This window comes from Bos javanicus, chromosome 25, assembly GCF_032452875.1.
Source record: "Bos javanicus breed banteng chromosome 25, ARS-OSU_banteng_1.0, whole genome shotgun sequence".
Lineage (NCBI taxonomy): Eukaryota > Metazoa > Chordata > Mammalia > Artiodactyla > Bovidae > Bos > Bos javanicus.
Genome location: NC_083892.1, coordinates 24,010,866 through 24,037,237, shown reverse-complemented (window position 1 = coordinate 24,037,237; position 26,372 = coordinate 24,010,866). Strand labels below are relative to the sequence as shown.

Below are 26,372 nucleotides of genomic sequence, written 5' to 3'. Positions count from 1 at the left end.
ACCCTCCTCCATGCAGGCGGGCATCGTCCAATCCATTGAGAGGAGGATAGAACATAAATGTGGAGGATGGGCAGATTTGCTCCTTTTTGTCTTGAGCTGGGACATCTACCTTCTCCTACCCTTAGACATCAATGCTGCAGGTCTATAATGAATCTGGCCCTGTCCATGTTGTCAGGAGTTCACGGTCTAGTGGAAAGAACATAAGCTCTGATGACAGAGTGAGCTATGGAATGTATAGTGATGAAGAGGCATGGGGTGCGGTGAGTGGAGATCAGGTATGTTTTGTTGAGGCTTTGAGCAGGACTTATCACAGCAAAGGCAAGCATGTGTGTGTTGTTTATAACATCCTAAGAAAAGATGACAATTTGAATGAGGGCATAGAAATAATATATCTTAAGGTCCAGGTGAGAAACTACAGCTTTCAGGGGAGGCAGAGGTTAGAGCAGTGGTTTTCAAACCTGGCAGCAATTTGGAATCACTGAGGATGGTTTAAAATACTGATGCTCAGTTGCCACCCCCAGAGATACTGATTTCATTGGTTTTGGAACGTATTTTAGAATTTGAATATTGGTAAATTTCCCTGGTAGTTCAGTCAGTAAAGAGACCACCTAAAATACAGGAGACCCAGGTTTGATTGCTGAGTTGGAAAGATCCCCTGGAGAACGAAATGGGAACCCACTCCAGTATTCTTGCCTGGAGAATTCCATGGACAGAGGAGCCCAGCAGGCTACAGCCCATGGAATCACAGAATCGGACGTGAATGAGCCACTAACAACAAAGCTCATCAGATGACTCTATGTACAATCTGAGCTGAGAGACACTGGTTGTAAAGAGCTGGCAGACATTAATGGATTTATTTATTTATCTATTTGGCCAGTTAGCACAGACACTCAATTCTTTAGTGACAGTCCTTAATTCTATTTTAAGGAATTACCGCTCCCCAGAGTTCCAAAGAATAGCAAGGAGAGATAAGAAAGCCTTCCTCAGCGATCAAAGCAAAGAAATAGAGGAAAACAACAGAATGGGAAAGACTAGAGATCTCTTCAAGAAAATTAGAAATACCAAGGGAACATTTCATGCAAAGATGGGCTCGATAAAGGACAGAAATGGTATGGACCTAACAGAAGCAGAAGATATTAAGAAGAGGTGGCAAGAATACACAGAAGAACTGTACAAAAAAGATCTTCATGACCAAGATAATCACGATGGTGTGATCACTGACCTAGAGCCAGACATCCTGGAATGTGAAGTCAAGTGGGCCTTAGAAAGCATCACTACAAACAAAGCTAGTGGAGGTGATGGCATTCCAGTTGAGCTATTTCAAATCCTGAAAGAGGATGCTGTGAAAGTGCTGCACTCAATATGCCAGTAAATTTGCAAAACTCAGCAGTGGCCACAGGGCTGGAAAAGGTCAGTTTTCATTCCAGTCCCAAAGAAAGGCAATGCCAAAGAATGCTCAAACTACCACACAATTGCACTCATCTCAAACACTAGTAAAGTAATGCTCAAAATTCTGAAGCCAGGCTTCAGCAATACGTGAACTGTGAACTTTCAGATGTTCAAGCTGGTTTTAGAACAGGCAGAGGAACCAGAGATCAAATTGCCAACATCTGCTGGATCATCAAAAAAGCAAGAGAGTTCCAGAATAACATGCCAAAGCCTTTGACTGTGTGGATCACGATAAACTGTGGAAAATTCTGAAAGAGATGGGAATACCAGACCACCTGACCTGCCTCTTGAGAAAGCTATATGCAGGTAAGGAAGCAACAGTTAGAACTGGACATGGAACAACAGACTGGTTCCAAATAGGAAAAGGAGTATGTCAAGGCTGTATATTGTCACCCTGTTTATTTAACTTCTATGCAGAGTACATCATGAGAAATGCTGGGCTGGAAGAAACACAAGCTGGAATCAAGATTGCTGGGAGAAATATCAATAACCTCAGATATACAGATGATACCATCCTTATGGCAGAAAGTGGAGGAACTAAAAAGCCTCTTGATGAAAGTGAAAGAGGAGAGTGAAAAAGTTGGCTTAAAGTTCAACATTCAGAAAATGAAGATCATGGCATCTGGTCCCATCACTTCATGGGAAATAGATGGGGAAACAGTGGAAACAGTGTCAGACTTTGTTTTTTTGGGCTCCAAAATCACTGCAGATGGCGATTGCAGCCATGAAATTAAAAGATGCTTACTCCTTGGAAGGAAAGTTATGACCAACCTAGATAGCATATTCAAAAGCAGAGACATCACTTTGTCAACAAAGGTCCGTCTAGTCAAGGCTATGGTTTTTCCCGTAGTCACGTATGGATGTGAGAGTTGGACTGTGAAGAAAGCTGAGCACCAAAGAATTGATGCTTTTGAACTGTGGTGTTGGAGAAGACTCTTGAGAGTCCCTTGGACTGTGAGGAGATCCATTTTGAAGGAGATCAGCCCTGGCATTTCTTTGGAAGGAATGATGCACCTCATGCGAAGAGTTGACTCATTGGAAAAGACTCTGATGCTGGGAAGGATTGGGGGCAGGAGGAGAAGGGGACAACAGAGGATGAGATGGCTGGATGGCATCACTGGCTCGATGGACGTGAGTCTGAGTGAACTCCGGGAGTTGGTGATGGACAGGGAGGCCTGGCGTGCTACAATTCATGGGGTCACAAGGAGTCGGATATGACTGAGCAACTGAACTGAACTGAACTGAACTTCTGGGCAATCCTGACTAGGCAGCCACATGTGGTTGAACAGGTTGTGTACTGCACACAGGTACAGGCCAAGGCTGAACTGGAGGCTGAAATCGACCCCTGGTTCTGTTCATCAACCATGCCTAAGGGAACAGAGCTGTGCCTATCTCAAACAAGGGCATTTCCCCAAACTGACACCAGGGTACCGTCCAGGCTGACAACCACTCTGATTACCAATCAAGATAGGCTGCTCTCCCTTAGCCAAGTACGAGGTAAATGGTCAGGTATGGCACAAGGTATCTAACTCTTTGGAATTTGCTTCAAGGATGGAAAGATTGTGAGTTGATTTGCCCTGGTGACCTGACACAGTCCTATGAGCTCCTGTTATAAGAACCTCCCAAACTCTGTCATCCCTGCTCTTTTCAAGCATTTCCCTCCTGCCTTCCTGTTGATTTAGTACTTTGAGAAAACAGATGTGGTTTAGGGTAGTAATATGGAAAAGGAGAAAAGTACTAGATTAGGTAGATGGCAAACTTATTGGTAGAGGTGATACAGGAAACTACACAATTCATTTTGTATTTTTTTTTTTTTGAAACCTAAGAAAAGAAAATATGTCACTGATTCCACTTTTCTCTCTTCTACTTGCCATGAAGTGATGGGACTGGATGCCATGATCTCATTTATTTATTTACTTAATTTTAATTGGAGGCTAATTACTTTACAATATTGTGGTGATTTTTGCCATACATTCACATGAATCAGCCATGGGTGTGCATGTGTTCCCCATCCAGAACTCCCCTCCCACCTCCCTCCCCATCCCATCTCTCAGGGTCATCCCAGTGCACCGGCCCTGAGCACCCTGCCTCATGCATCGAAGCTGGACTGGTGATCTATTTTACATATGATAATATACATGTTTCAATGCTATTCTCTCAAATCATCCCACCCTCGCCTTCTCCCACAGAGTCCAACAGTCTGTTCTTTACATCTGTGTCTCTTTTGCTGTCTCGCATATAGGGTCATTGTTACCATCTTTCTAAATTCCATATATATGCATTAATATATTGTATTGGTATTTTTCTTCCTGACTTACTTCGCTCTGTATTAAAAAAACCTTTTTATTTTGTGTTGGGGTGTAGCCGATTAACAATGTTGTGATAGGTTCAGGTGAACAGCAAAGGAACTCAGTCATATATATACATGTATCCATTCTCTCCCAAACTCCCCTCATCTCTAGGTTGCTATGTGACATTGAGCAGAGTTCCCTGTGCTCTACAGAAGGTCTTTATTGGTTATCCATCTTAAGTATAGCAGTGCGTACAGGCAACTGTAAGTTCATTCTCTAAGTCTGCGGGTCTCTTTCTATTTTGTAAGTAAATCCATTTGGATCATTTCTTTTTAGATTCCACCTATAAAGGATATAATGCAGGAGACCCAGGTTCGATCCCTGGGTTGGGAAGATCCCCTGGAGAAGGAAATGGCAACCCACTCCAGTATTCTTGCCTGGAAAATCCCATGGACAGAGAATCGTGGTAGGCTACAGTCCATGGGGTTGCAAAGAGTCAGACATGACTGAGCCACTTTGCTTTCCTTTCCTTTCACATCATCCAGTATAATCATCCAGTATAAAGGATATCATGTGATGTTTCTCCTTCTCAAAGCCACACAGAGTTCTGATGGAGGAAAGTTCCAGGCAGGTGGGGCAGCAGGAGAAAAGGCTCTGAGGTTGAATGCAACACATTTGAAAAACAGTCTCAGTGCACCAGCCCCAAATGGGGAGGGAGGAGGGAGGAGGGTTCAGGATGGGGAACACGTGTATACCTGTGGCAGATTCATGTTGATATATGGCAAAACCAATACAATATTGTAAAGTTAAAACAAACAAACAAACAAACAAACAGTCTTAATGACAGTAGCGAGACTCGAGCAGGGTGAATGAGAAGGACAGGGTTAGGCGACCCCAGATAGCATTATGGTGTGGGAAGAGGATGAGACCGTGGGCCCAACCATGCTGAAGTCACCACCTTCCAGCTGTGTGTCGTCGTTCACATTATTCAACCTCTCTATTTGGCAGTGGGCTTCGCTTGTGTTTCAGTTGGCAAAGAATCCACCTGCAATTCAGGAAACCTGGGTTTGATCCCTGGGTTGGGAAGGTTCCCTGGAGAAGGGAAAGGCTACCCAGTCCAGTATTCTAGTATTCTGGCCTGGAGATTTCCATGGACTGTATAGTCCATTGCATGGCAAAGACTCAGACATGACTGAGTGACTTTCACTTCACTTCATCTGCTAAAGGGGGTTAATAATAGAACTTACCCCCCCGAGGTTGTTGTGGCATGTTAATACATGTCAATTGCTTAGAAAAAGGTCTGGTACATAAGCGCTCCATAAATGTCAGTTACTGTTGCAAATCATGATGGAGGTTTCATTTTTATTCTCAATGAAATGAAAGAGTCCTTGGAGGATTTTAAACAAGGGTGAGGCACTGACTGATTCAAGCTTAAAAAGATCACTTTGGCTATTATATTAAGAACAACCTTGCGACTTCCCTGGCGGTCCCGTGGTCAGGACTCGATGCGTTCACAGCTGTGGCCCCGGATTTCAGTCCCTGGTCGAGGAACTAAAATCCCACAAGCTGAGCAATGCAGCCAGAAAAAGAAAAGAAGAACAAGAAGAGAACAGACTGAATCGGGCATGTGGAGAAACAGAGATGCAGGCATGTGACAGTGGCAGCTTACAGTCAGGTGACAGCAGTCATTATTGTTCCTTCTCTGCCATGGTTAGTGGGACCCGCTTCCTGCCGATTCCAAAGATCCCTAGCTATGAAGGTATGTGAGGCGAAAGGTCAGGGGAGATGAGGCAGGAGAGCTAAGCACTGGTCAGATTACATAAGATCTTAACTGTGATTCTAAGGAGGCTGATCTTTTTAGGAAGGCAATGGATACTCTTCAGAGGGCAGACGAATGATATGATCAGATCTGCATTTCCTGAAGATCCCACTGATGCTATGTGGAAGATGAATAGGAGAGGTGAGTTTTAGACATCAGAGATCCAGAAATGAGCATCATTAGCCAGGAGACTAGAGAGAGAATGTTCTGATCATGACATGAAGGCGTTGGAAATAATAGCTATTTCTTGCTCCTCCTGGTGGTGGGTTAGGACTTTTAACAGGAACTTTAGGTTCCAGGTTTGCAATGGGCTGGGTCCATTAGAATCTGGAGAAATATCATGACCCATTGATTGGTTTTAAGGCAGTGCTGGAAGAATTCTATAAGGCAAAAACAGCAGGACTTAATCAAAGCTAGTGGAACTAATCTCGGATTCCAGCCTCCTGGCCAGAGGTTATGACAAGGCAGCAGGTGGGCCCAAAATGACACAGACTTGTTTTCTTAGCCCTCTCGTGATTTACAAATGTTGTTATGGGAATTTCATATTTATATTTGAATTTGCTATACCCCAAAATCTGGCTGACCAGGCAGGGGTCCCCGTTCCCACTGGTGGGATGGATTGAAGGCAGGGTATGGTGGTACCTGGTCTCCAGTCTGCCCCAGCCCCCATCTGGCTCATCAGTGAATTTACCCTTCTGCCCAGCCCCTGTAAGCCTTTGGGTTTGTGACCCCTGCAAAGACCTGCTTTGCCTACATTCTGTGCTGAAGAGTACAGCGGAAGCTGTGGTGAAGCTCGGAGCCTACCTGTAAATAGAAGCACCTGCGGTGAGTCACCTGTTCACTCTATCAGATACGCCCAGCCCCCATCGCCACCCCATGCTTTGCCCCCAACTATATTTTGGCAATTGTCCCCAGAGCCCGCTTCCCCTGGCAGCCTCATTCCCTTTCTTCACTCTACGCACCACTTGTGCCTGGCTTCTAGGCCCTCAAAATAATTGGGTCTGAGCAAGCAGTCCCTCTATAAATATTAATCTGGATATGCTTGGAATACTCTGCCTCTTTTAGATGAATTGTTAACTAGATTTCTAATCGGGAGCTTCTTGACGAGCAAAGCAAGATCTCTCTGCTGGTTTGTTCCTTTATTGGGAGTGGGGGAAGGTAGGATTCACTAGAAATGGCAAGGATTTATTTAGGAGAGACGGAGAAGGCAATGGCACCCCACTCCAGTACTCTTGCCTGGAAAACCTCATGGACAGAGGAACCTGGTAGGCTGCAGTCCATGGAGTCACAAAGAGTCGGATGCGGCTGAGCAACTTCACTTTCACTTTTCACTTTCATGCACTGGAGAAGGAAATGGCAACCCACTCCAGTGTTCTTGCCTGGAGAATCCCAGGGACGGTGAAGCCTGGTGGGCTGCTGTCTATGGGGTCGCACGGAGTCGGACACGACTGAAGCAACTTAGCAGCAGCAGCATTTAGGAGAGAGGAGTTATGCATGGTCCAGTTCCCTGACAGCATAAGCACCCTGAGATTATTCTGAACAATCTCAAGAAGACCACCCTGAAAATCAGTGCTGGTTAGAAGGTGAAAGTGAAGTGAAAGTGTTAGTCGCTCAGTTGTGTATGACTCTTTGTGACCCCACAGACTGTAACCCACCAGGCTCCTCTGTCCATGGGATTCTCCAGGCAAGAATCCTGGGGTGGGTTGCCATCTCCTTCTCCAGGGAATCTTCCTGACCCAGGGATCGAACCCTGGTCTCCTGCATTGCAGGCAGCTGGGTTTTAGCAACTGTCAGATCATGATGAGAATTTCAGCTCTGCCACTGGATGAATTCGAGCAAGCTACTTACCTCTCCGGCCCTTGGTTTGCTCATGTGTAAAATGGGGATGATACGATGGGTGTACCGTGGCTATAATGGGGATTTAATTAGGCAGTGTGTAGGTTAGATAATGGATAGATAAGATAAGATAAAAGGATAGATAAGATAAAACTTAGATCTAAGTTTCTCAGAAGAAAAAGAAATATTAATGAAGGAAGAGAAGATTTTAGAGCAACTTCAGGGAGGTCACTTCTGGCCACTTGTACAAGCTTCAGAGCTGCACAGTTTTCCGTTTTCCTGGATCCTAATTAGAGTGTGGAGGTGGTCCTGCCACACAATTGTCACAAGTGTGTCTCACGGCAGCAAATGCACCCAGCCGTTCATTGTGTGAACAGTAGCTGAGTCCCCACTATGCGCCTTGCTTGGTGACAGTCCCGAGGACACTGTGGGAAAAGGATGCAGAGAATGGGGTCTGACAGCAAGAGGGTGTTTGGGGCCAGGAGACAGGGCTTCTGGTGGTTCGCAGCACAGATCTTGGACTAGAGAGATTACTGGGTCCACTGTGTGTGGCTGTGTGATTGTGAGCTCACAGAGGACCCCAGCTCACCAAAGCTCACCTTCTTCAGCTGTCATGTGGAAACTGTATCTCCCACCAGAGTTAGGGATTACAGTTTCTGCTTGTCTTGCTTGTCAGAGCTTATTTTTTTAAGGTTCAAATTCAATGAGCCAATGAGCGTGAACCCAGTCTGCATGCTGCAAAATGCAAATGAATGTATAGTGTTCCCCTTCGGAAAGGAAATTCACCACATTCCAGCTTTCTCAGGATTTGGACCAGGCTCACATCACTGTCATGGGCAGCCTGCCTTGGACTAACCAGCTAGCCAGTGACCCATCCACTCTGTCCCAGCTGCTGATCAGTTTCATTTCCTAACAGGATGGGGAGGCAAAGGAGGTGATTTGGACCAATAGGTTCCCTTTATAAGTGATCATGTCTGAGTGCTTTCCCAAAAGGCAGAGGACTAGAGTTCAGGCATCTTCCAGGAACCTGCCCCATCTACACAGGGTGCAATTACACTCCTTAGTGAAATTCCAGGCCTTGCTATAGCAATGCCTTCCTGCACAAAATGGCATTGGCTTGTTAACCCTTCAGGAGAAAATTCTAGACTAGCACCCCCTGGCAGTACAGCATAGTGTTTAGCTGCATAGGCTCTGATACCAGGTTGCTGTGCTCAACACCTGCTCTGCCATATCTTTGGCCGTGTGGCCTTTGGCATGTTACTTACCCTTTCTGGACTTCAGTTTCTTTGCATCATGGAGATACTAATGAAACCTAACAGTTGTCCTGCAAAGTCAGGAGAGGTAACACAGTTATCATGGCATCCGACACATAGCAATTACTCAATTAATCCTATTATTACTTAAAAGTCTACATTCCTGTTGTTTCATAGTGCCAACAACTCAGACTGGGCCTTCAATAAGTGTAATATTAAAGTATAAAGAACTAATATAAAGTGACTAATGGTAGAAAGGCCTCAATAACTTGTTTTTGTTATTATCATTACTATCATTTGTCATTACTCTTAGTAGGAATGAAAACGAAGCTGGTGCCAAATTTGGGTGGAAAGCCTCTGGTTTTCATCCATAGGGTGGTGAGTACTGGTTAGACTGCACCAGACAGCTCAGGGAAGGAAGGCTTCAGAGAAAACTGGCCTGGTCCAGGGGGCTGTCATCATTTCGATTTGTTTATCATCCTAGGAGCAGTTTTCATCTGAGTTTATAATAGCTTCCATTGAGGATTGCTATCCCTTCTTTGGCCGGGTCTCAGATGGACAATGCAAAGGCATCTCTCATAAGCAGACAGAGATCACACTCACAGTGTTATCTGCCTCCAGGGGTGTGATTAGGGACCATCCTTAAGGTAATTGGTGACAACCCAAGCAGGAACAGCCCCTGAGGCTAAGAGCTGCTCCTCCTGCCTGCTGAGGTTAAACTTGCTTCTTCCTCTAATTGCTAAGAGCAACCTGGGCCAGCTGTGTCCAAAGAGCCTCCAAGGTGAGTTTTCAAGGTAAACGAAGCCACAAGGTTCTCTCTATATGAAGAGTTGACCTGAGAATAAGATACTAGTCACTCCCTCTCATCTCACTAGTCTTTGCGCTCCAAGAAGGCAGGGCCCATGTCTGCCTATTTGTCCTCTGCATCCACGATGCTCAGCACATAGCAGAGTAGGTGTTGAGAAGTCCTGGGTGGATGGGTGGATGCATAGGTGGAAGGGATGAGGGGGTAGATAGGTGGATGAGTGAATGCATGAATGAGTGGAGGAACAGATGGGGGTACATGGATGGATGGGTGGAGGAATGAATAAATAGGTGGAATAGGTGGATGGGTAGATGGATGGGTGGGTGGATAGATGGGTGAGTGGGTAGATGGATGGATGGATATATGTAGGGTAGATGGGTGATGGGTGAGTGGATGAATGAGTGGAAGGATATATGGGTGGGTAGATGGAAGAATGGGTGGAAGAATGAATGAATGGGTAGCTGGGTAGATGGATGGGTGGATGGGTACATGGGTGGGTGGGTGGGTGGATGGGTGGATGAATGGATATATGGGGGTAGATGGGTGGATGGATGAGTGGAAGCATAGACTGGTGGATAAACAGACAGGTGAGTGGCCCAATGTGTTTCTATACATCTCTTAGTTGCGGCACACCCAGAGCTGTGCTCCCCAGTGTCCACAGCCTAGCTCCCAACTCTTTTCCCCAAAGCAGAGGCTTCATAGTCCAGTCATTGCTTGGTATTTCCATAAAATGAGTTCAGCCCTACCTGTCTTCACTGCATTGGCTGACTCCACTCCAGGCTCCCCAGGGATAATCAAATCTTAGAGATCCAGTATATACTCTTTGGCAGCCCTCACCCTTATATTCCAAACACAAGTGTATTAATCAGGGTAATTTCAGTCTTAAGTTGGGTCTTCATGCTCTGAATAAAGAGGGTGAACCAAGAATCTAGACCTTGGTATCCATTTGCTTGCTTGCTTTGTTGCTCAGTCATGTCCAAGTCTTACAGGAGCCTGCCAGACCCCTTTGTTCATGGGATTCTCCAGGCAGAATTTCTGGAGTGGGTAGCCATTCCCTTCACTAGGGGGTCTTCCCAACCCAGGGGTGTAACACAGGTCTCCTGCATTGCAGACAGATTCATGACCTTCTGAGCCACCAGGGAAGCCCTCAGTATCCACTGTAAACGGCAAATGATGGCCAAGATCCTTAGTTAACATTCCTTGCCCACCTGAATATCTACCCAACTGATGAAGCCAGAAACCCAAGAGAAATACTTGACTCATCTCTTTCTTTCTCAGCATATGTCAAATCTATCAGCAGGTTCTATTGGATGTTTGGATCTACCTCCAAAACAAGTCTTCATTTCTGTTAACTTTATCATTTATATGGATATAACTTATACTCACAATATAAGTATGAAACTCCATTTCATTTTTACATATGGATGAAAAATAGTGTTTACAATTTACACACAAAATTGTATATAAGTATTACACTCCTCTCATTCTTACATATGAATGCACCTGTGCTACCATTTGCAAAATACACATTTCCTGCATCTGAGATGTTTCCCCCATGTCCCTTTCCAATGAATATTCTTCTAAGGTGACCACTGTGCTGACCTATATCCCCTCTTCTTGACTCACATGTTAACAAATGCATACGGCGTGCACTCTTTTGCAACCGACATTCTTTTGCTCATGATGATCTGTGTGAGTTGCATGCACGTTGTTGGGTGACTCAGTAGATTTTTACTTCTTTTCCTGCTGATGGACATTTGGTTCTCCAGTTTGGGGTTTCCATGAATAAAGCTGTTATATGTTGTTGTTGTTTGCATTTTTCTGTGAATGTGAACATGAGCACTCTTTCTTGTTGCACATATTCCCAGGAGTCAATTTCTGGGTCCGAAGATAGATGTATCTTGAGCTCTAGAAGATACCTTCAAGTAATATTTTAAATATTTACATCAGTTCGTACTCCTACCAGCAGTATGTGAGGGTCCCAGTTGTTCTGCTTTTTTTTGCCATCACTTGTTATGTTACTCTTTAATTTTAGCCACTCTGGTGCATATGGAGACAACCACCTTTCATCATCTCCATTACTATCACCCTAATCCAAGGCACCATGCTTTGACAGCCGCAGTAGGCTCCTAACTGGTCCCTTTGTCTTCTGCTCTTGTCAAGCCTCCTTCAATCCATTTCTACTTAGCACCCAGAGTCCTTCACTTCCCTACTCAAACCTTTCAATGGTTCCTGGTTGCCCTTAGAAAAAATCTATGCTCTCATGGTAACTTTCAAGCTTCCACATCTCCTCTCTCATCACTGAGATTTTATCCCAAATGTTTCCTCAGAGACCTTTCTTGATGAATGTACACAATGTCCCCAGGGAATTACCACCTATCAAATCCATTGCTGTTTCTTCTACACATCTCTTATCACTGCCTCCATCATTGAAGTATTGGATCAATTCTGAATTATTTCTTCCCACTCACCTTTAATTCCTATGAGAGCAGGACCTGGTGTTCCCTGCTGTATCCCAGCACCCAGCCCAGTGCTGGGCACACTGGAAGCCCACCAGAAATGTTTTCTGGGTGCATTTGCCTCTATCTGGGGGTGAGTTGTTAGGATGCCCTCAGTGCATGCTCTTGTAGCTGTTTCTGTTGTCATCAAGCCACTATATTTCTCAAGTCAATCTCATATTGTGCTAAATGATATAAAAGATCAGGACCAGATGTTCAATTCCAGACAGGTGGCTCTGATTGGAATTCAGCTCAGCAAGAAGTTTCTGACTCAGATGGACCAGACCCACAACTCGGCAGCCCAACCACCCTCACTCAAAGCTTTTGACTTGTGCCTCCTTGAAACATTCACTGACTCCCCAGTCTAAATATCTCCCCATCTCTGAACATGCCAGGCCTCTCCTTCCCCGACACCCTCCCCCAAAGCTTCTGTAAAATCTGCCTTCCAGGGGAACTCTTGGAGATTTACTCTCCCCTTCCAGAGTCACCTGTGAGGGCAAGAAAGGTATTGTTATTATTTGCTCCATTTTTCACTTGAACAACCTGAGGCATGATCTAATGGAATCTCTCTCTCCTCCCTGCTCCCTCCTTCCCAGGATAACCCAGAGGCCTGGCCACCTCGCTGCAGAATTGAGATGGGCTGTGGAGTATCCATCTACCTCTCCGACACTGCGTTTAAGAGAAAGCAGAAACAGAGAAGAGCTGCTTTTAGCAGTTTGGGGAAAAAATGAGGTGTTTTCCTAAGCAATTTCTAGTTGTGTGGAGGACTGACAACCATAAAACAGGTAAGGTAATCACAGCTTTCAGGATTAAAACCCCTGCCAGGAGAGCACAGATCCCCTGGGGTGATGGGGGGACTAAAAGCTGCAGGCAGCCTCTGTGCTGGGCGGTACTCCCCCGCCGCCTCTCTCTACCTCTCTGACTCTCTGTCTCTCTTGGACTCACTTTCTCTTTCTGACTCTTCTTCCATCCTGATTCCTCCCTCCTCACTAGCCCCAGCAACCACGGCATGCCCACGTGGACCTAAAGTCCCAAAACCAGAAATCGTGTCTCCATCCCTCTTTGCTTTAAGTGCATAGGTACCTCTGAAAGGAGAATTTTCAGAGACAGCTCTCAAATGTTTCTCTCCTACACAGATACACAAATAAACATACATGCACACAACAGCTGGTGCACACCCACCTGCATGCACACAAACATACCCACAAATGTACCACACCCGCTCATAGGCCCCCTCTGCCCATAGGGAGCACCTCAGTCTCTTTCACTTATTCATTTGCTTTCTAACCTCCAGTCTCCTGTCTCCTTCCAGTACCTTAGATATACACAGACCCCTGAAACAGCCTCCCTTGGAATTCTCATTCTGGATGCCTTGGTTTCACTCTGTCTCTAGATGTAGACGTTCATGTATTTAGACACGCCCCTCTCTTATCTTCCTCCTGCTCGTGGGTATTTACTCAAGCATCTGTGCAACAGCAGCCTTCACATCCCTGCCCCACTTTGCTCCTGAGTGGCGCATCAGTGAATTCTTTCCTCAGTATAGCTCTTCCCTTGATGCACCATGCACGGTGGTGGCTTTCATCAGCTTCTTTGAATGGTGTCACCATGATTAATGGCAGTAACAGATGGTCCTGGTGTCTCTCCTTAGCGAGAAAGGATGCACAGCAGCATGGCAACAGCCACCTGCAGTGATGCAAGGACCTCTGCAACTGAGATCAGCAGAGTGGGACCCTAGTTTAGCTCCCAGTCTCTTCTGGCTGTGTGTCCATAGGCCAGCTGTTCTCCTTTAAGGACTCCAGTCTCTTCTACAACTTGAGGGTAGCACAGAAATTATTTTTTATATTCACCAATGGCCTATTTTTTATCTTTTTTTTAAACTTGTTTGGTATTGACTAAGAAAAGCTTAAATAGTCAATGATCTTCTTACAGAAAACCAATTAATCCTCTCTGAGTTCAAACAGCAAGAAATCAAGGACAAAGGGCCTAAACTGTGCATGCTTTGTCATTGAATTATCCATCTCTCTATACATCCATCCAACCATCTATTCATCTACCCATCCACCCATCTATCCAACCATCCAGTCAACCGTCCACCCATCTATCCATCTACCCATCCATCCATCCATCCATCCATCCATCCACCTCTTTCCATCTCCACATCCATCATCCTGGTAAAAGTGTTGGGGGCCAGAGTGAGGCACTCCACCCGTGGCAAAGGTCATGAGGAAGGAGGCTCGACATACACAAAGGCGGGATTGAGCCTCAGGAGTCCCCCAGGAAATCCTCGAGCATCTACCCCCATAACCAGAGCCTGCCTACTTTACTACTTTGTGCTCCCACCTACACCTCTGACTTTACGGGGGGCTGTCCCCCACCACCTCTTTTGGAGAAGGAGTTAACTTAGAGCTCCAGTTAATAAAAACTCCTGGGCGAGACAAGAGTGTGTTAACCTACAAACTCCTCTGAAGGTTCTCTAGCCTGCCTGACAGGCTTGTCCAGCCACATGTGATTGCTCACAGCCTCCCAACCATGAGAGGCACGAGATGCTTTAAACCTTCTAAAAACAGGTTCCTTAGAAAAGTTAGAAAACTATTAGTATAAGTATAATGGGCTGATTAGAAATTGTATTGGTGAAGGGTTTTTCATTTGTTGAGCCAATGTTTGTTGCTAAGTCTCCATATCCCCTGCCCTTACACACATTAATGAATATATAGAAGAAATAAGTATTAACCTTTGATATTAATCACGTTAGACCTCAGGCTAAGTAAATTCTTTCCTTAACTAAAACCCACTACACCCTCACCCTATAGGAATGTAACTTTATTTGGGTGGCGTCTGTTTTAAGAATAATCACTCCTGGAGAAATAAGTGTCCTGGTTGACTGACCGCTGTCACAAGGAGAGGGTCATAAATTGTCAGCAGGCCCCCTGGCCAGAAGATGATGTAACACCCCTAAGACCTCTGTATACATTTGTATGAAGCACCTGACTTTGATAAAAGTCAGGACTGCTGACCCCGCGTGACTTTTGCATAACATCTCAGTGTATAAAAGTAGACCATGGAAAATAAAGAATTGGGATCAGTTTCTCAAAATACTGGTCTCCCCATGTCGCTCTCTCTCTTATTCTGGCTGAGTCTCCATCTGGAGCTCGGAATCCGCCATGCTTACTAATTATGCCTGGGCTTCTAAGATCCGACCGGGGAGGCCTCAGTGTCTCCTCTCCTTCGGGAGAACGGAAGGACGCCTGCGGCCTATGTAAGTGGTGCAAGCTTCTTGTCTTGAAGTTTTATTGGTCTCCCGCGTAAACCAAGCTACTCAGCCTCTTTTCTCCACTGAATTTTCCTACTGAGCTATCCTCATTCTATTACTCTTTACATCTTTAATTAATATCTAATTGAAGCTACTGTATCCTGATCCTTGCCGACGCCATCCCCGCTTCGAATACCCTGGATCAGCTGGGGCTGGACCCCGGCATAAAAGCTAATATCATCTCCATCTTGCACTATTACAATGTCCTTCCACATGGTCACCTGCTTCCATTATTTGTCACCCTTCTTGCAATCTAGTTTCCAATTATAGCCAGAGTAATCTTTAAAAGATATATAAACTGATTCAACTCACTTGCTGTCTAAAACTCTCTAACGACTACCCCTTGTCCTTAGCATATAATTCAAACTCTTTATTTAATTCAAGGTTCGGAAAGATCTATCTTCTGCCCACTTATTTGATGTCCTTTAGACCCCTATCCCTCAGTCTCACTATGCTTTAGCTACTTGAGAATTCTTTCAGTTCCTTTCTCACCAAGATCCCACTCACATAAGGTGTTTCTATTGCCACTTAGATTTCTGTCTCCCGGGAGCTGTCCCATAGTCTTTCTGCACATCCATAAATGCCAATACCTGATGAAGTCAGAGTTAACCTTAGTCCTGGGATGCCCTACTGGGCCATGTCATAGCTGGGTGCTGTTCTCAGCTGTGATCATACACAAATCCTCACCGTTTTCTCCTTTCATTAGCCCAGGTTAATGAACTTCCATCTGACATAATATATTCATATTATGACACTCTTTGATTCAAATTCAAGTCACACTAAACACTTTTGGACTCAGAGCTTAACAGACAAGATATGACACCCAGTACCACTTCCTAATATAAATAATGGTGTGATTCTATAACTAGTCTCCAAGGATGACAAGGTCTTCTATATGAAGGGCAACTGGCTTTTCTTCCAAGTGAAGTACATTTGGCCTTGACCTGGCCAAAGCCAGGGGCTTGGACTCTGGGTCCTTGCTGATTTCAGAATTCCATCACTAATTCTCAGCTGCATGTTCAGCTTTTCGTATCAATACCTCAGATGTAACTTCTCAACTCCACCTAATCTTATTAAACCGCTGTTCCTGAAAAGTAACTGGGTGATTTTCAGTCCATTCACGTGGAGATTTAGTGCAGCATGCAAGCGGCTGAGCGGATGTCAACTTCTGAATCGTGAGCAGCCATCTGGCCCCAGCCTCCCCTGCCCCTGCCTCAGCCAAGGGCTTCCCCTGTCCTGATTTGATGGCTGAGATGTCTCTGAGGGCTGCTGGACACTGTGCCTTTCTGACTCCTGAGAGTAAGGTACACAGGAAGATCAGAGGTGGCTGAAGAGGGGCAAAGGGGAAAGATTTTTCTCCTGATCCTCTCCATCATGTGAAAAAAAAAAAAAAAGCCTGGGAGTTAGGAAACCTGGGTCCTACCTGCAGCTCTGCCCCTCCCTTCCTGGATGATGGCTCAAACTGTAAAGAATCTGCCTGCAATGCGGGAGATCTAGTTTCTATCCCTGGGTCGGGAAGATCCCCCGGAGAAGGGAATGGCTACCCACTCCAAAATTCTTGCCTAAAGAATCCCATGGACAGAAGAGCCTGGCGGGCTATAGTCCACGGGGTCCCAAAGACTTGGACATGACTGAGAGACTAACACCTCACTTGCTGGGTAAAAGCCAGGTCACCTTCTGTCTCTGGGCCTCAGCTGGGCCCCAGTCTCCTCATTTGTGAGAAGATGATTTGAACGAGTAGTTCTGAGTCTATTGTACTCAAACGTGGATCAAGTTCTTGAGCCTATGACCTGCCAGCTGCCCAATCCAAGGCTATGGCAAGTCTGACAGGCTAACCAAATAGTGTGTGTGTGTGTGTGTGTGTGTGTGTGTGTGTGCGTGATTTTTTTTGCTAACTCAAAGAGGGACAGAATAGGCTTCTAAAAAATTGTCTTCAGGATGTTGGGTTATTAAAAATACTCATAAAGGGACTTCGCTGGGGCTCCAGTGGTTCAGACTTCACCTTCACCTTACACCTTTCCAGTGTAAGGGGTGCAGGAACGATCCTTGGTCAAGAAACTAAAATCCCACATGCCTCAGGGCCAAAATAATCTAAAAACATAAAAAAGAAGGGACATTGTAGCAAATTTAATAAAGCCTTTAAAAATGGTCCACATTAAAAAAATATATATTATTCCTCCTCAACACACAGAACTAGTGTATTCTCTCTCTATCTGGTCCTTTCTGTCCTTCTTCCTTCTTTCGTTTCCTCTCAACAGATATTTATTGAGCAGTAATTACATTCCAGGATGTTTTTTATAGGCACTAGTAATGGGATGGTGAGCCAGATGCAACGATTGGTGCTCATGATAATGGTGGAACATGGCAGGTGGGGGGGCTGGGAGGTGCCCCAGGTTTACTGGTTATTAGCCATACATCAGATCAGTTCAGTTCAGTTCAGTCGCTCAGTCTTGTCCAACTCTTTGCGACCCCATGAACCGCAGCACACCAGGCTTCCCTGTCCACCACCAACTCCCAGAGGTCACTCAGACTCATGTCCATTGAGTTGGTGATGTCATCCAGCCATCTCATCCTCTGTCATCCCCTTCTTCTTCTGCCCCCAATCCCTCCCCGCATCAGAGTCTTTCCCAATGAGTCAACTCTTCGCATGAGGTGGCCAAAGTACTGGAGTTTCAGCTTTAGCATCATTCCTTCCAAAGAACACCCAGGGCTGATCTCCTTTAGAATGGACTGGCTGGATCTCCTCGCAGTCCAAGGGACTCTAAAGAGTCTTCTCCAACACCATAGTTCAAAAGTATCAATTCTTTGGTGCTCAGCTTTCTTCACAGTCCAACTCTCACATCCATACATGACCACTGGAAAAACCATAGCCTTGACTAGATCTAGGTAAATTCAGATGCCTCAGCATGCCCCTATGATTGGAAGTCTGGGGGACAATGAGAGTCATTTTCTTTCGTCAAGATCAAGCAATATGGGAGGCTCAGTCATTTGTAGATCTTTGGTTTGGTCATTGACATTCACCAGGATGATGTTATAACCTGGTTGTCTGAAGAATGGGCTCTGGAGCCAAACTGCCCAGGTTCAAATCCAGGCTCTGATGTTCACTAGCTGTGTGACATCAGGGAGGTTGTTTAACCTTTGCACGTCTGTAAAACAATAATAATAATAGAAAACCTCCCTCCTATGATTACGAGTATTTAATGTGTCAATCATTAAAAGTGCCAAGAACTGGACCTACTCAACTGCATATGCTGTCAGTGCTGGTAAACTGAATTCCTCTAACTTTTATGTCTAAAACCAAGCACCTTATCCTTCTATATATAACAATCTCTTTCATCTATCTTCCCTGTTTCGACTAATGATACCACCTTGGTCCCAAACTCCCAAGTTCATTTGGAATCCACACTGGGTATGTTCTAGCCCTGTCCTGGTGGGTCTTTGATGAGACAGAGTGATGGAAACGCAACTCTCTGGTGAGACTCTCAAGATCCCCAAGGCTCACTTCTGTAATGAATCAACTTCTTTCCACCACTTGGAGGCTGAAGATATTCAATGACTCCTAATCAACAATTCTCCAGCTTAGCATTTTACATCTGTTTGGTTCTAGCTACCTGTTAAGTCTCCTGGAACACCTCTTAGAGAGATTCCCGATAGTTTTACCTCCTGAACCATGTCATTTCTTCCTTTATCATTCCCAGGCCTTTGGTTGCATTATCTTTCTTATCAAGCAGGTGTCCTCTTCTCTCTCTATCCAACTAAGTGCATCCTTTCCTTCAAGAGCCAACACACTGTCTCTTCCACTTTGAAACCTGTCCTGAGTGTGAAGTCACCCACCAGCAGTGGTTTGCTCCCTCTCTGAACCTCCAGGTGGAAATATTTGAGCCATGTTCAATAAAGATCACATTCTGGTTTTGACTCTGGTTATCAAGGAGATAATAGATCACAGGTGTTAGTGGAAGAGATTCTGGGCATCAGAACATCCTGGCTTTGTCCTCTCATTTTCCCACTTACTAGGGTTGAAACTGGGCTTCCTTGGTGGCTCAGCAGTAAAGAATCGAACCTCAGGAGACACAGGTTCGATCCCTGGGTCAGGAAGATCCCCTGGAGTAGGGCATGGCAACCTGCTGCAGTAGTCTTGCCTGGAGAATTCCATGGACAGAAGAGCCTGGAGGGCTACAGTCCATAGGGTCATGTCACACAAGTCAGACATTACTGAAACGATGTAGCATGCATACAGGCACAGAGTTGAAACCATAGATGAATTTTAGCTTCAAGCCTCAGTTTTTCTGCCTTTGAGATAGTAAGACTAGTGCCTGACCCTCCAGACCTCCTATCTAGTTCTCTGTACTTCCCGATCCTTGCAGTTCATTCCCCTCTCTGCAGCTACCGTAATTCTTTGAAAACTTAATGTGACCCCTCTGATTTGAAATCTTCCAACATTTTTTTTTTCTTTTTGTCATAGGAATTAAATCCCAAGCCCTTCCCTGGGTTCATAAGACTTCTCAGGTCTCATTTCCCACCCCCTTCCTCTCTCTGCTTCAGCCTCCTGACTGTGTTCCTTGGACCATGCAAACGTGCCCCAGGGCCTTTACACTTGCTGTGTCCCCAGTTTGGAAGCTTCTTCCCCCAGCTAACCTCATTACTCAGTTCTCTTTCATTCATTATTTGGGGAGACTTTCTCCGAGCTACTCACTATAAAATGTCACTTTCCCCTTACTCTGCATTTTATCAAGTTATTACCTCCAGAACTTATTACATGCTTTGTTGTCTATTTCTTATTTGTCTGTCCTCAACACCACCACGGAGTACCTAAACCCCATGAAGGTAGGGGACCATGGTTCACTAATTTATTCCAGGCCCTGGAAACAAACAAACAAAAAAAGGTCTTGGCCTACACTTGGCATTCAAGTAACAATTAGTCAATAAATGAGTGAGGCTCAGCCCCGTGCCAGGATCCAGGTGGGCTCTCAGCCTGCACCCACCATTATTGCTGAACTCTGTCTTCCTGCTGGTTTGCAAGATCTTCAAGGGCAGTGACTGTGTCTCATTCATCTCTCTATTCCCCCAGAACCTAGCACAGAGCAGGAGCCAACTCATGCATGTTAATGTCAAAGACCTCTGCAGACGTCAGAAAGCAAAACTCACAAAAAAAGAGTGAAAGTCAGGGTGAACAGGACCGAGGAACATTGCATCACTCTTATCTCTGGCAGCAAAGACAGATGGACGGCATGAAGCAGGAAGAGCTTCAAGGACGACGCTGGGTCCGGGCTGTCTCCTGTGGGGTCGCACACCTTCCAGGAGGAGCCCACATAGGGGTAGCCTCGGTCCTTACCCTGCCTACCTCCTTGCTTTCCGTTCCTTCCTTCCTCCAGGAGTTCTGTTTCCTGACACTCAGCACTCGGTTCTGCTATCCCAGACGCTGCTGGAACAGAAACACAGACTTCTTCCTACATACACCTGAGTCACTCTCCAGGAAAGAACTGTGACAACATCCCATCTCAGAGTGTCAGGAACCCGACACCTGGAGAGCCCGGTGTATTTTCCCCTAATTCTGTGTCGAGCTGTGAATGTTATTAAAGTGCCCTATTTATCAGAGTGGAAAAAAAATTCCCAGCTTAAACCACACAGATACAGGATTTCAAATACAGGCCGTGAAAGTAATTTCCACGGGAGCCTGATGAACCAGTAAAGGGAGGTGATTTATGATTCTCCCGGGGGAAAAACAGAAGGAAGGCAGACACTCAGTGGTGATTCTTTGCTCTCCTCCAGTCCAGCTCAGACCACCCCCCTTCCCCATTCCCTGTGGTCTGTGGAGCAATGCAGTCCCCAGCAGAGAGCTCAGCTGGTGATGCTGCCGATTGAGGGGGGGTGATGATCCTGCCAGCTTCAAACATCTGGAGCATCCCCAGGTGTGTTTACTAAAGAGAGAAGGAGCACCAGGTAATAAGTAAGTAAGTATAAGGCTGCTGATTAAAAAAGAAAAAAAGATAGGTAATGTGCATCCCTCCCCCAAACTGTCATCCATGCAATGGAACTAATTAAGCGGAACTCAGCATAATAAAAATAGTCCACCTTTACGACTATTTTCTATGTACCATGTGTCAGACTCTGCCCTACGTGCTTCTCTTGTGTTACTTTATTTAATCCTCACAACCAGCCTGAGGCAGATACTATTAGTCTCCTTTTCTAGATAAGAAAACTGAGGCTCAGAGAGGTTAAGAACCTACTCAAGGCCACACAGCCCACAGGTGGCAGGTGGATTTGAAGTCAGACAGATTTCTTTGATGGAGGGGAATGCCTGGATCCCACTACTGCTCTAAACATCACCCTGCATTTGAACAGCTGCTTTGCACTTTCTTATAATACTCAGAATAATGACATGCCACATGTTCAGTTGTGTCCGACTCTGCGTCCTCATGGACTGCAGCCCACCAGTCTTCTCCGTCCATAGAATTTTCCAGGCAAGAATACTGGAATGGGTTGCCATTTCCTCCTCCAGGGGATCTTCCTGACCCAGGTATCTTCCTAAATCTGTGTCTCCTGTGTCTCCTGCATTGCAGAAGGATTCTTTACCCGCTGAGCCATCGGGGAAGCCCCAGTGATAATAATTAATATTTATTGGTGTTAAGCAGGTCTGGCCCTAGCACTTCTCCTGTGCCGCCTCATTTATTCCTCACAACCCCATCTTCCAGATACAAAGACTGAGGATCAGGAATGTGGAAGGATGAACCTAGCATCTCTTGGCTGAAAAGAGGAAGAGCCAGAGGTAAACCCAGGCAGTCTGGCCCCAGAAGACACGCTCCTGTTACAGTCTGTGCTCTCACAAGCACTTCAGATACAAGAAGAGATTCTAATTCAAAAGGCAAAGCTTGTCCCTTAATGGACACAGTTTCAGAATATCTCCAAGAGTGATGTATGTGTTGGAGGTACATGCAATGCATTAGGTGGCACACAGAGGAACCATCTTAATTTCCCCACGATTGTATTATTTTTACTGTGCAATTCAGGGAAAAGATGCAGGCTCAGGCATACACTGGTCATGTGAACCTGGGCAAGTCATTTATTTTCTCCAAGCTGCAGCCTCTTCAGTTTCATATATGAAATGGGAATATTAAGATGTATCATGTATAGAAGAGTTTGAACAAGTGTCTGAGGGATAGGAGGACTGCTGTGTGGGGGGGAAGAAGGCAGGATCCAGGGAAGGAGGAGGAAATAAGGGAGACAGAGGGAAGGAAAGCACAGAGAGGAGAAGAGAGGGGGTTAGGGAGAGGAAGAGGGGAGGAGAGAGGAAAGGATGGAAGAAAAGAAAGAAACGAAAGCAGAGAAGGAAGAAAGGAAAGAAGAAAGGGAAGGAAGGAAGGAAAGAAGACAGGGAGAGAGGGAACAAGGAAGGAAGCAAGGGAGAGGGAAGGCAAGATGGACTACAAACTGAAGTGCACTCTTGTGCATTTAAAAAATATCTTTAAGTCCTAATAACCTTTTAATGTGTACTTGCTCTCTACCAGGCACCGTTTGAAGGTGTACACATGTTCTCATCCTTACCCTATGATGTAACTAACTTTCTCTCCATCTTGCAGATGGAGACACTGAGGCCCAGAGCGTTAGATATCTGCTGACGGTGGCTTTGCTAATACCTGGCACAGCTGAGACTTGAGCTCAAGCAGCCTGGCTGGAGTCCATGCTGTTGACATATGGCTGTTCCATCCAGGGGCGAGAGGCACAGTTGTGGTCAGCCTTTGCCAACAGAAAAGCTGACTCTGTTCCCTTCTGGTGGCTGAGTTGGCCCTTGGCCCCCACACTGGGCACTTGGCAGGGACCTTCAATTAATTCTTCCATGTTAAGATCTTCATCATCTGTGAGCCTCACATTGAGGAAAGAAGAGGATGAGACAAGTAAGTCTCAACTATCTCCTGTGTGCTGTGCTCAGCTATGGCCATATCCTCTTCCATGCAGATTTCCCTCAAGTGCAGTACGAGTACCACTGAAGTAGTGTATGGAGGGATCAATCAGTCTCTAAAGTTATCTACTATTTTAATGTGTGTTAGGAAAGACAATGTTGGTGAGATTTTCAGGAGGTGCTTCATAAGGTCATGGATGAGTGATATTCAAGTTAAGAATAGAATAAGGTCAATATAAAGTGAGAAAATTAGGGAACCCTTCACCCTAGAGGTGCAAGTACATGAAGGCAAAATAAGAATGATGGACATTGCTTTGTTTCATCAACTTCTCTCTATAACACTGCTTTGTTGTTTTGGAGTTTGGTCACTAAGTCATGTTCAACTCTATTGCGATCTCATAGACTGTGGCCCGCCAGGCTCCTCTGTCCATGGAATTTCCAGACAAGAATACTGGAGTGGGTTGCCATTTCCTCCTCCAAGGGATCTTTCCACCCAGGGATCGAACCTGTATTGCCTGCATTGGCAGATAGATTTTTTTTTTTTTTTTTTTTTACTGCTGAGCCACCAGGGAAGCCATGACCCTGTGGTATGAGTTGGTTATTCCCGTTTTATAGATGGGGTTTAAATCAATCAAATAGCTTGTCTAAGGTCTCAACACTTGAAATCAGCAAAGTGGAGTTTGGAATGCATGTGCCAGACCCTTTGGGGGTTCTCTCCACACCCTCTCAATGGTTTATTCCTTCTGCTACACTTGCCCTTGAGATCCAGACCAGAGAGCCTCTCTCCCACCTCCATCCCTGACTTCGCTTTCTGTCATAGAACCCACTGAAATTTGGAGGAGTCACTAAAGCCAAGAGAAGTGTGTTTATTTAAACTGTCAAGATAAATTAACTTTTAGAGTCCCGTTGGAGGAGTCCTGCAAGCCTGGGCTGTGGGTTGGGAGCCATGAATATGCAAGTACACGCAGCCATTGAATTAGGCGGCTGCAAACATATTTGGAGGCAGCTGCTCATTTAATAATCTGGGACAACCACAGGAATAGACAACTGGTCGCTCTGGCCCATTTGCGTGGGTAAAGTGATGATTTTATAACACAATTGCAGCAATTAGGTTTCCCCAGACAAAGCCAGGGGAACACCAGTTGGGAGCAATCTTGGGTGTTGTCAGCCGAAGCTGGCTGCATCCTCACCCCAGCTGTCAGACAGAGCAACCTGTTTCTGTAGATGCAGACTGGTGAAGGGGTATGGAGTAGGGTGCAGGAGCCAGACAGAGTCGGGCTTTGAGTTTCAGCACTGAACTCTGTGGCCCCTACGCTTGCTAAGTCACTTTAGTCGTGTCCGACTCTTTGTGACCCTAAGAACTGTAGCTCACCAGGCCCCACTGTCCATGGGATCTTCCAGGCAAGAATACTACAGTGGGTTGCCATGTCCTCTTCCAGAGGATTTTCCTGACCCAGGGATTGAATCCATATCTCTTATGTCTCCTGCAATGGCAGGCAGATTCTTTACCACTAGCGCCACCTGCAAAGCCCTAGCTGATTGCCTAATCTCTCTGGATCCCAGTTCATCATCTCTGAATGGAGATACATTGGTACTTTCCTTTAACAGGTCACTGTAAGATTTAAAAATGATCATGTATATAAAGTCTTAGAAACACTGTCTAGAACAGTGAGTCTCAAACCTCTCTGAACACCAGAATCACTGAGAACCTTCCAAAAATTTATTGATGTCTGGAACCACTCTAGAGATTCTAATTTGAGTATGACTCTTCTATTCTTTTAAAATATTCCACCAGGGGAGGGATAAATTAGGAATTTGGGATTGACATACACACACTACTATATATAAAATGGATAATAAATACCTACTATATAGCAAAGGGAACTCTACTTAATATTCTGTAATAACCTATATGGGAAAAGAATCTGAAAAAGAATGAATATATGTTTATGTTAACTGACTCCCTATGCTGTACACTGAAACTAACACTATAAATCAATTATACTCCAATAAGAATTTTAAAATAAAATATCCCAGGTAATTCCAGTGCATTGCCAAGAGTTAAAAATCACTTTCCAAGTACAAAAGTGATGCTTAGTAGCCAGAAGCTAGAGTTATTTCCTCATCATTACACTTGCACTCATGGGACAAATACAAAGCTACTTTCTCACTTCTAAGGGGAATTGAAATTTATTGGCAATTTATACCTTGTCCTCATCCCAGATCTGGTCAATGTCTACTCTTCTTAGAAGGGGAGTAAAGTGGGATGTGGTTGGGTTGGGGAAGCATAGCTTTAAGGAGAATTGGGTGATAATGAGTCATTACCTCTCAGTACATTTTCTAAAAGCAGAGTTTTTAAATATAGCCTCTGGGGTCTTCTCAGGTAACACTAGTGGTAAAGAATCTGCCTGCCAATGCAGGCTACAAGAGACGCAGGTTCAATCCCTGGGTCAGGAAGATCCCCTGGAGGAGGGCATGGCAACTCATGCCTGAAGAATCCCATGGACGGAGGACCATGGCAGGCTACAGTCCATAGGGTCACAAAGAGCCTGACATGACTGAAGCAACTTAGCACACACACACACAGCCACGATGGGGTACAGATGGAGGTTACTTTAAAAACTAAAAATAGAGTTATCACTGTTGTTGTTGTTCAGTTACTCAGTCGTGTCCTACTCTTTGTGACCCCATGGACTGCAGCACACCAGGCCCTCACCAACTCCCGAAGGCTGCCCAAGTTCATGTCCATTGCATTGGTGATGCCGTCCAGCCATCTCATCCTCTGACGCCCTCTTCTCCTTCTGCCCTCAATCTTTCCCAGCATCAGGGACTTTTCCAATAAGTCAGCTGTTCTCATCAGGTGACCAAAATACTGGAGCTTCAGCTTCAGCATCAGTCCCTCCAATGTGTATTCCAGGGTTGATTTCCCTTAAGATTGACTGATTTGATCTCCTTGCTGTCCAAGGGACTTTCAGGAATCTTCTCAGCACCAGAGTTCAAAGGCATCAATTCTTTAGTGCTCTGCTTTCTTTACAGTCCAGCTCTCGCAACCGTACATGACCACTGGGAAGACCACAGCCTTGACTACACATATCTTTTGTCTGCAGAGCAATGCCTCTGCTTTTCAACACACTGTCTAGGTTTGTCATAGCTTTCCTGCCAAGAAGAAATGGTCTTCTGATTTCATGGCTTATCATATGAGTTACCATATTTC

The 26,372-nt window shown here is 45.3% G+C and overlaps 1 long non-coding RNA gene across 1 annotated transcript in view; it reads left to right on the top strand.

The window, feature by feature from the left end:
• Positions 1–20,914, top strand: part of LOC133238413 (uncharacterized) — a 50,469-nt gene extending 29,555 nt beyond the window's left edge. The window contains exons 2-3 of the long non-coding RNA XR_009733526.1: positions 12,548–12,736; positions 20,634–20,914. This is a non-coding gene — a long non-coding RNA (uncharacterized LOC133238413). The remainder of the gene's footprint in view (positions 1–12,547; positions 12,737–20,633) is intronic.
• The last annotated feature ends 5,458 nt before the right edge of the window (positions 20,915–26,372 follow it).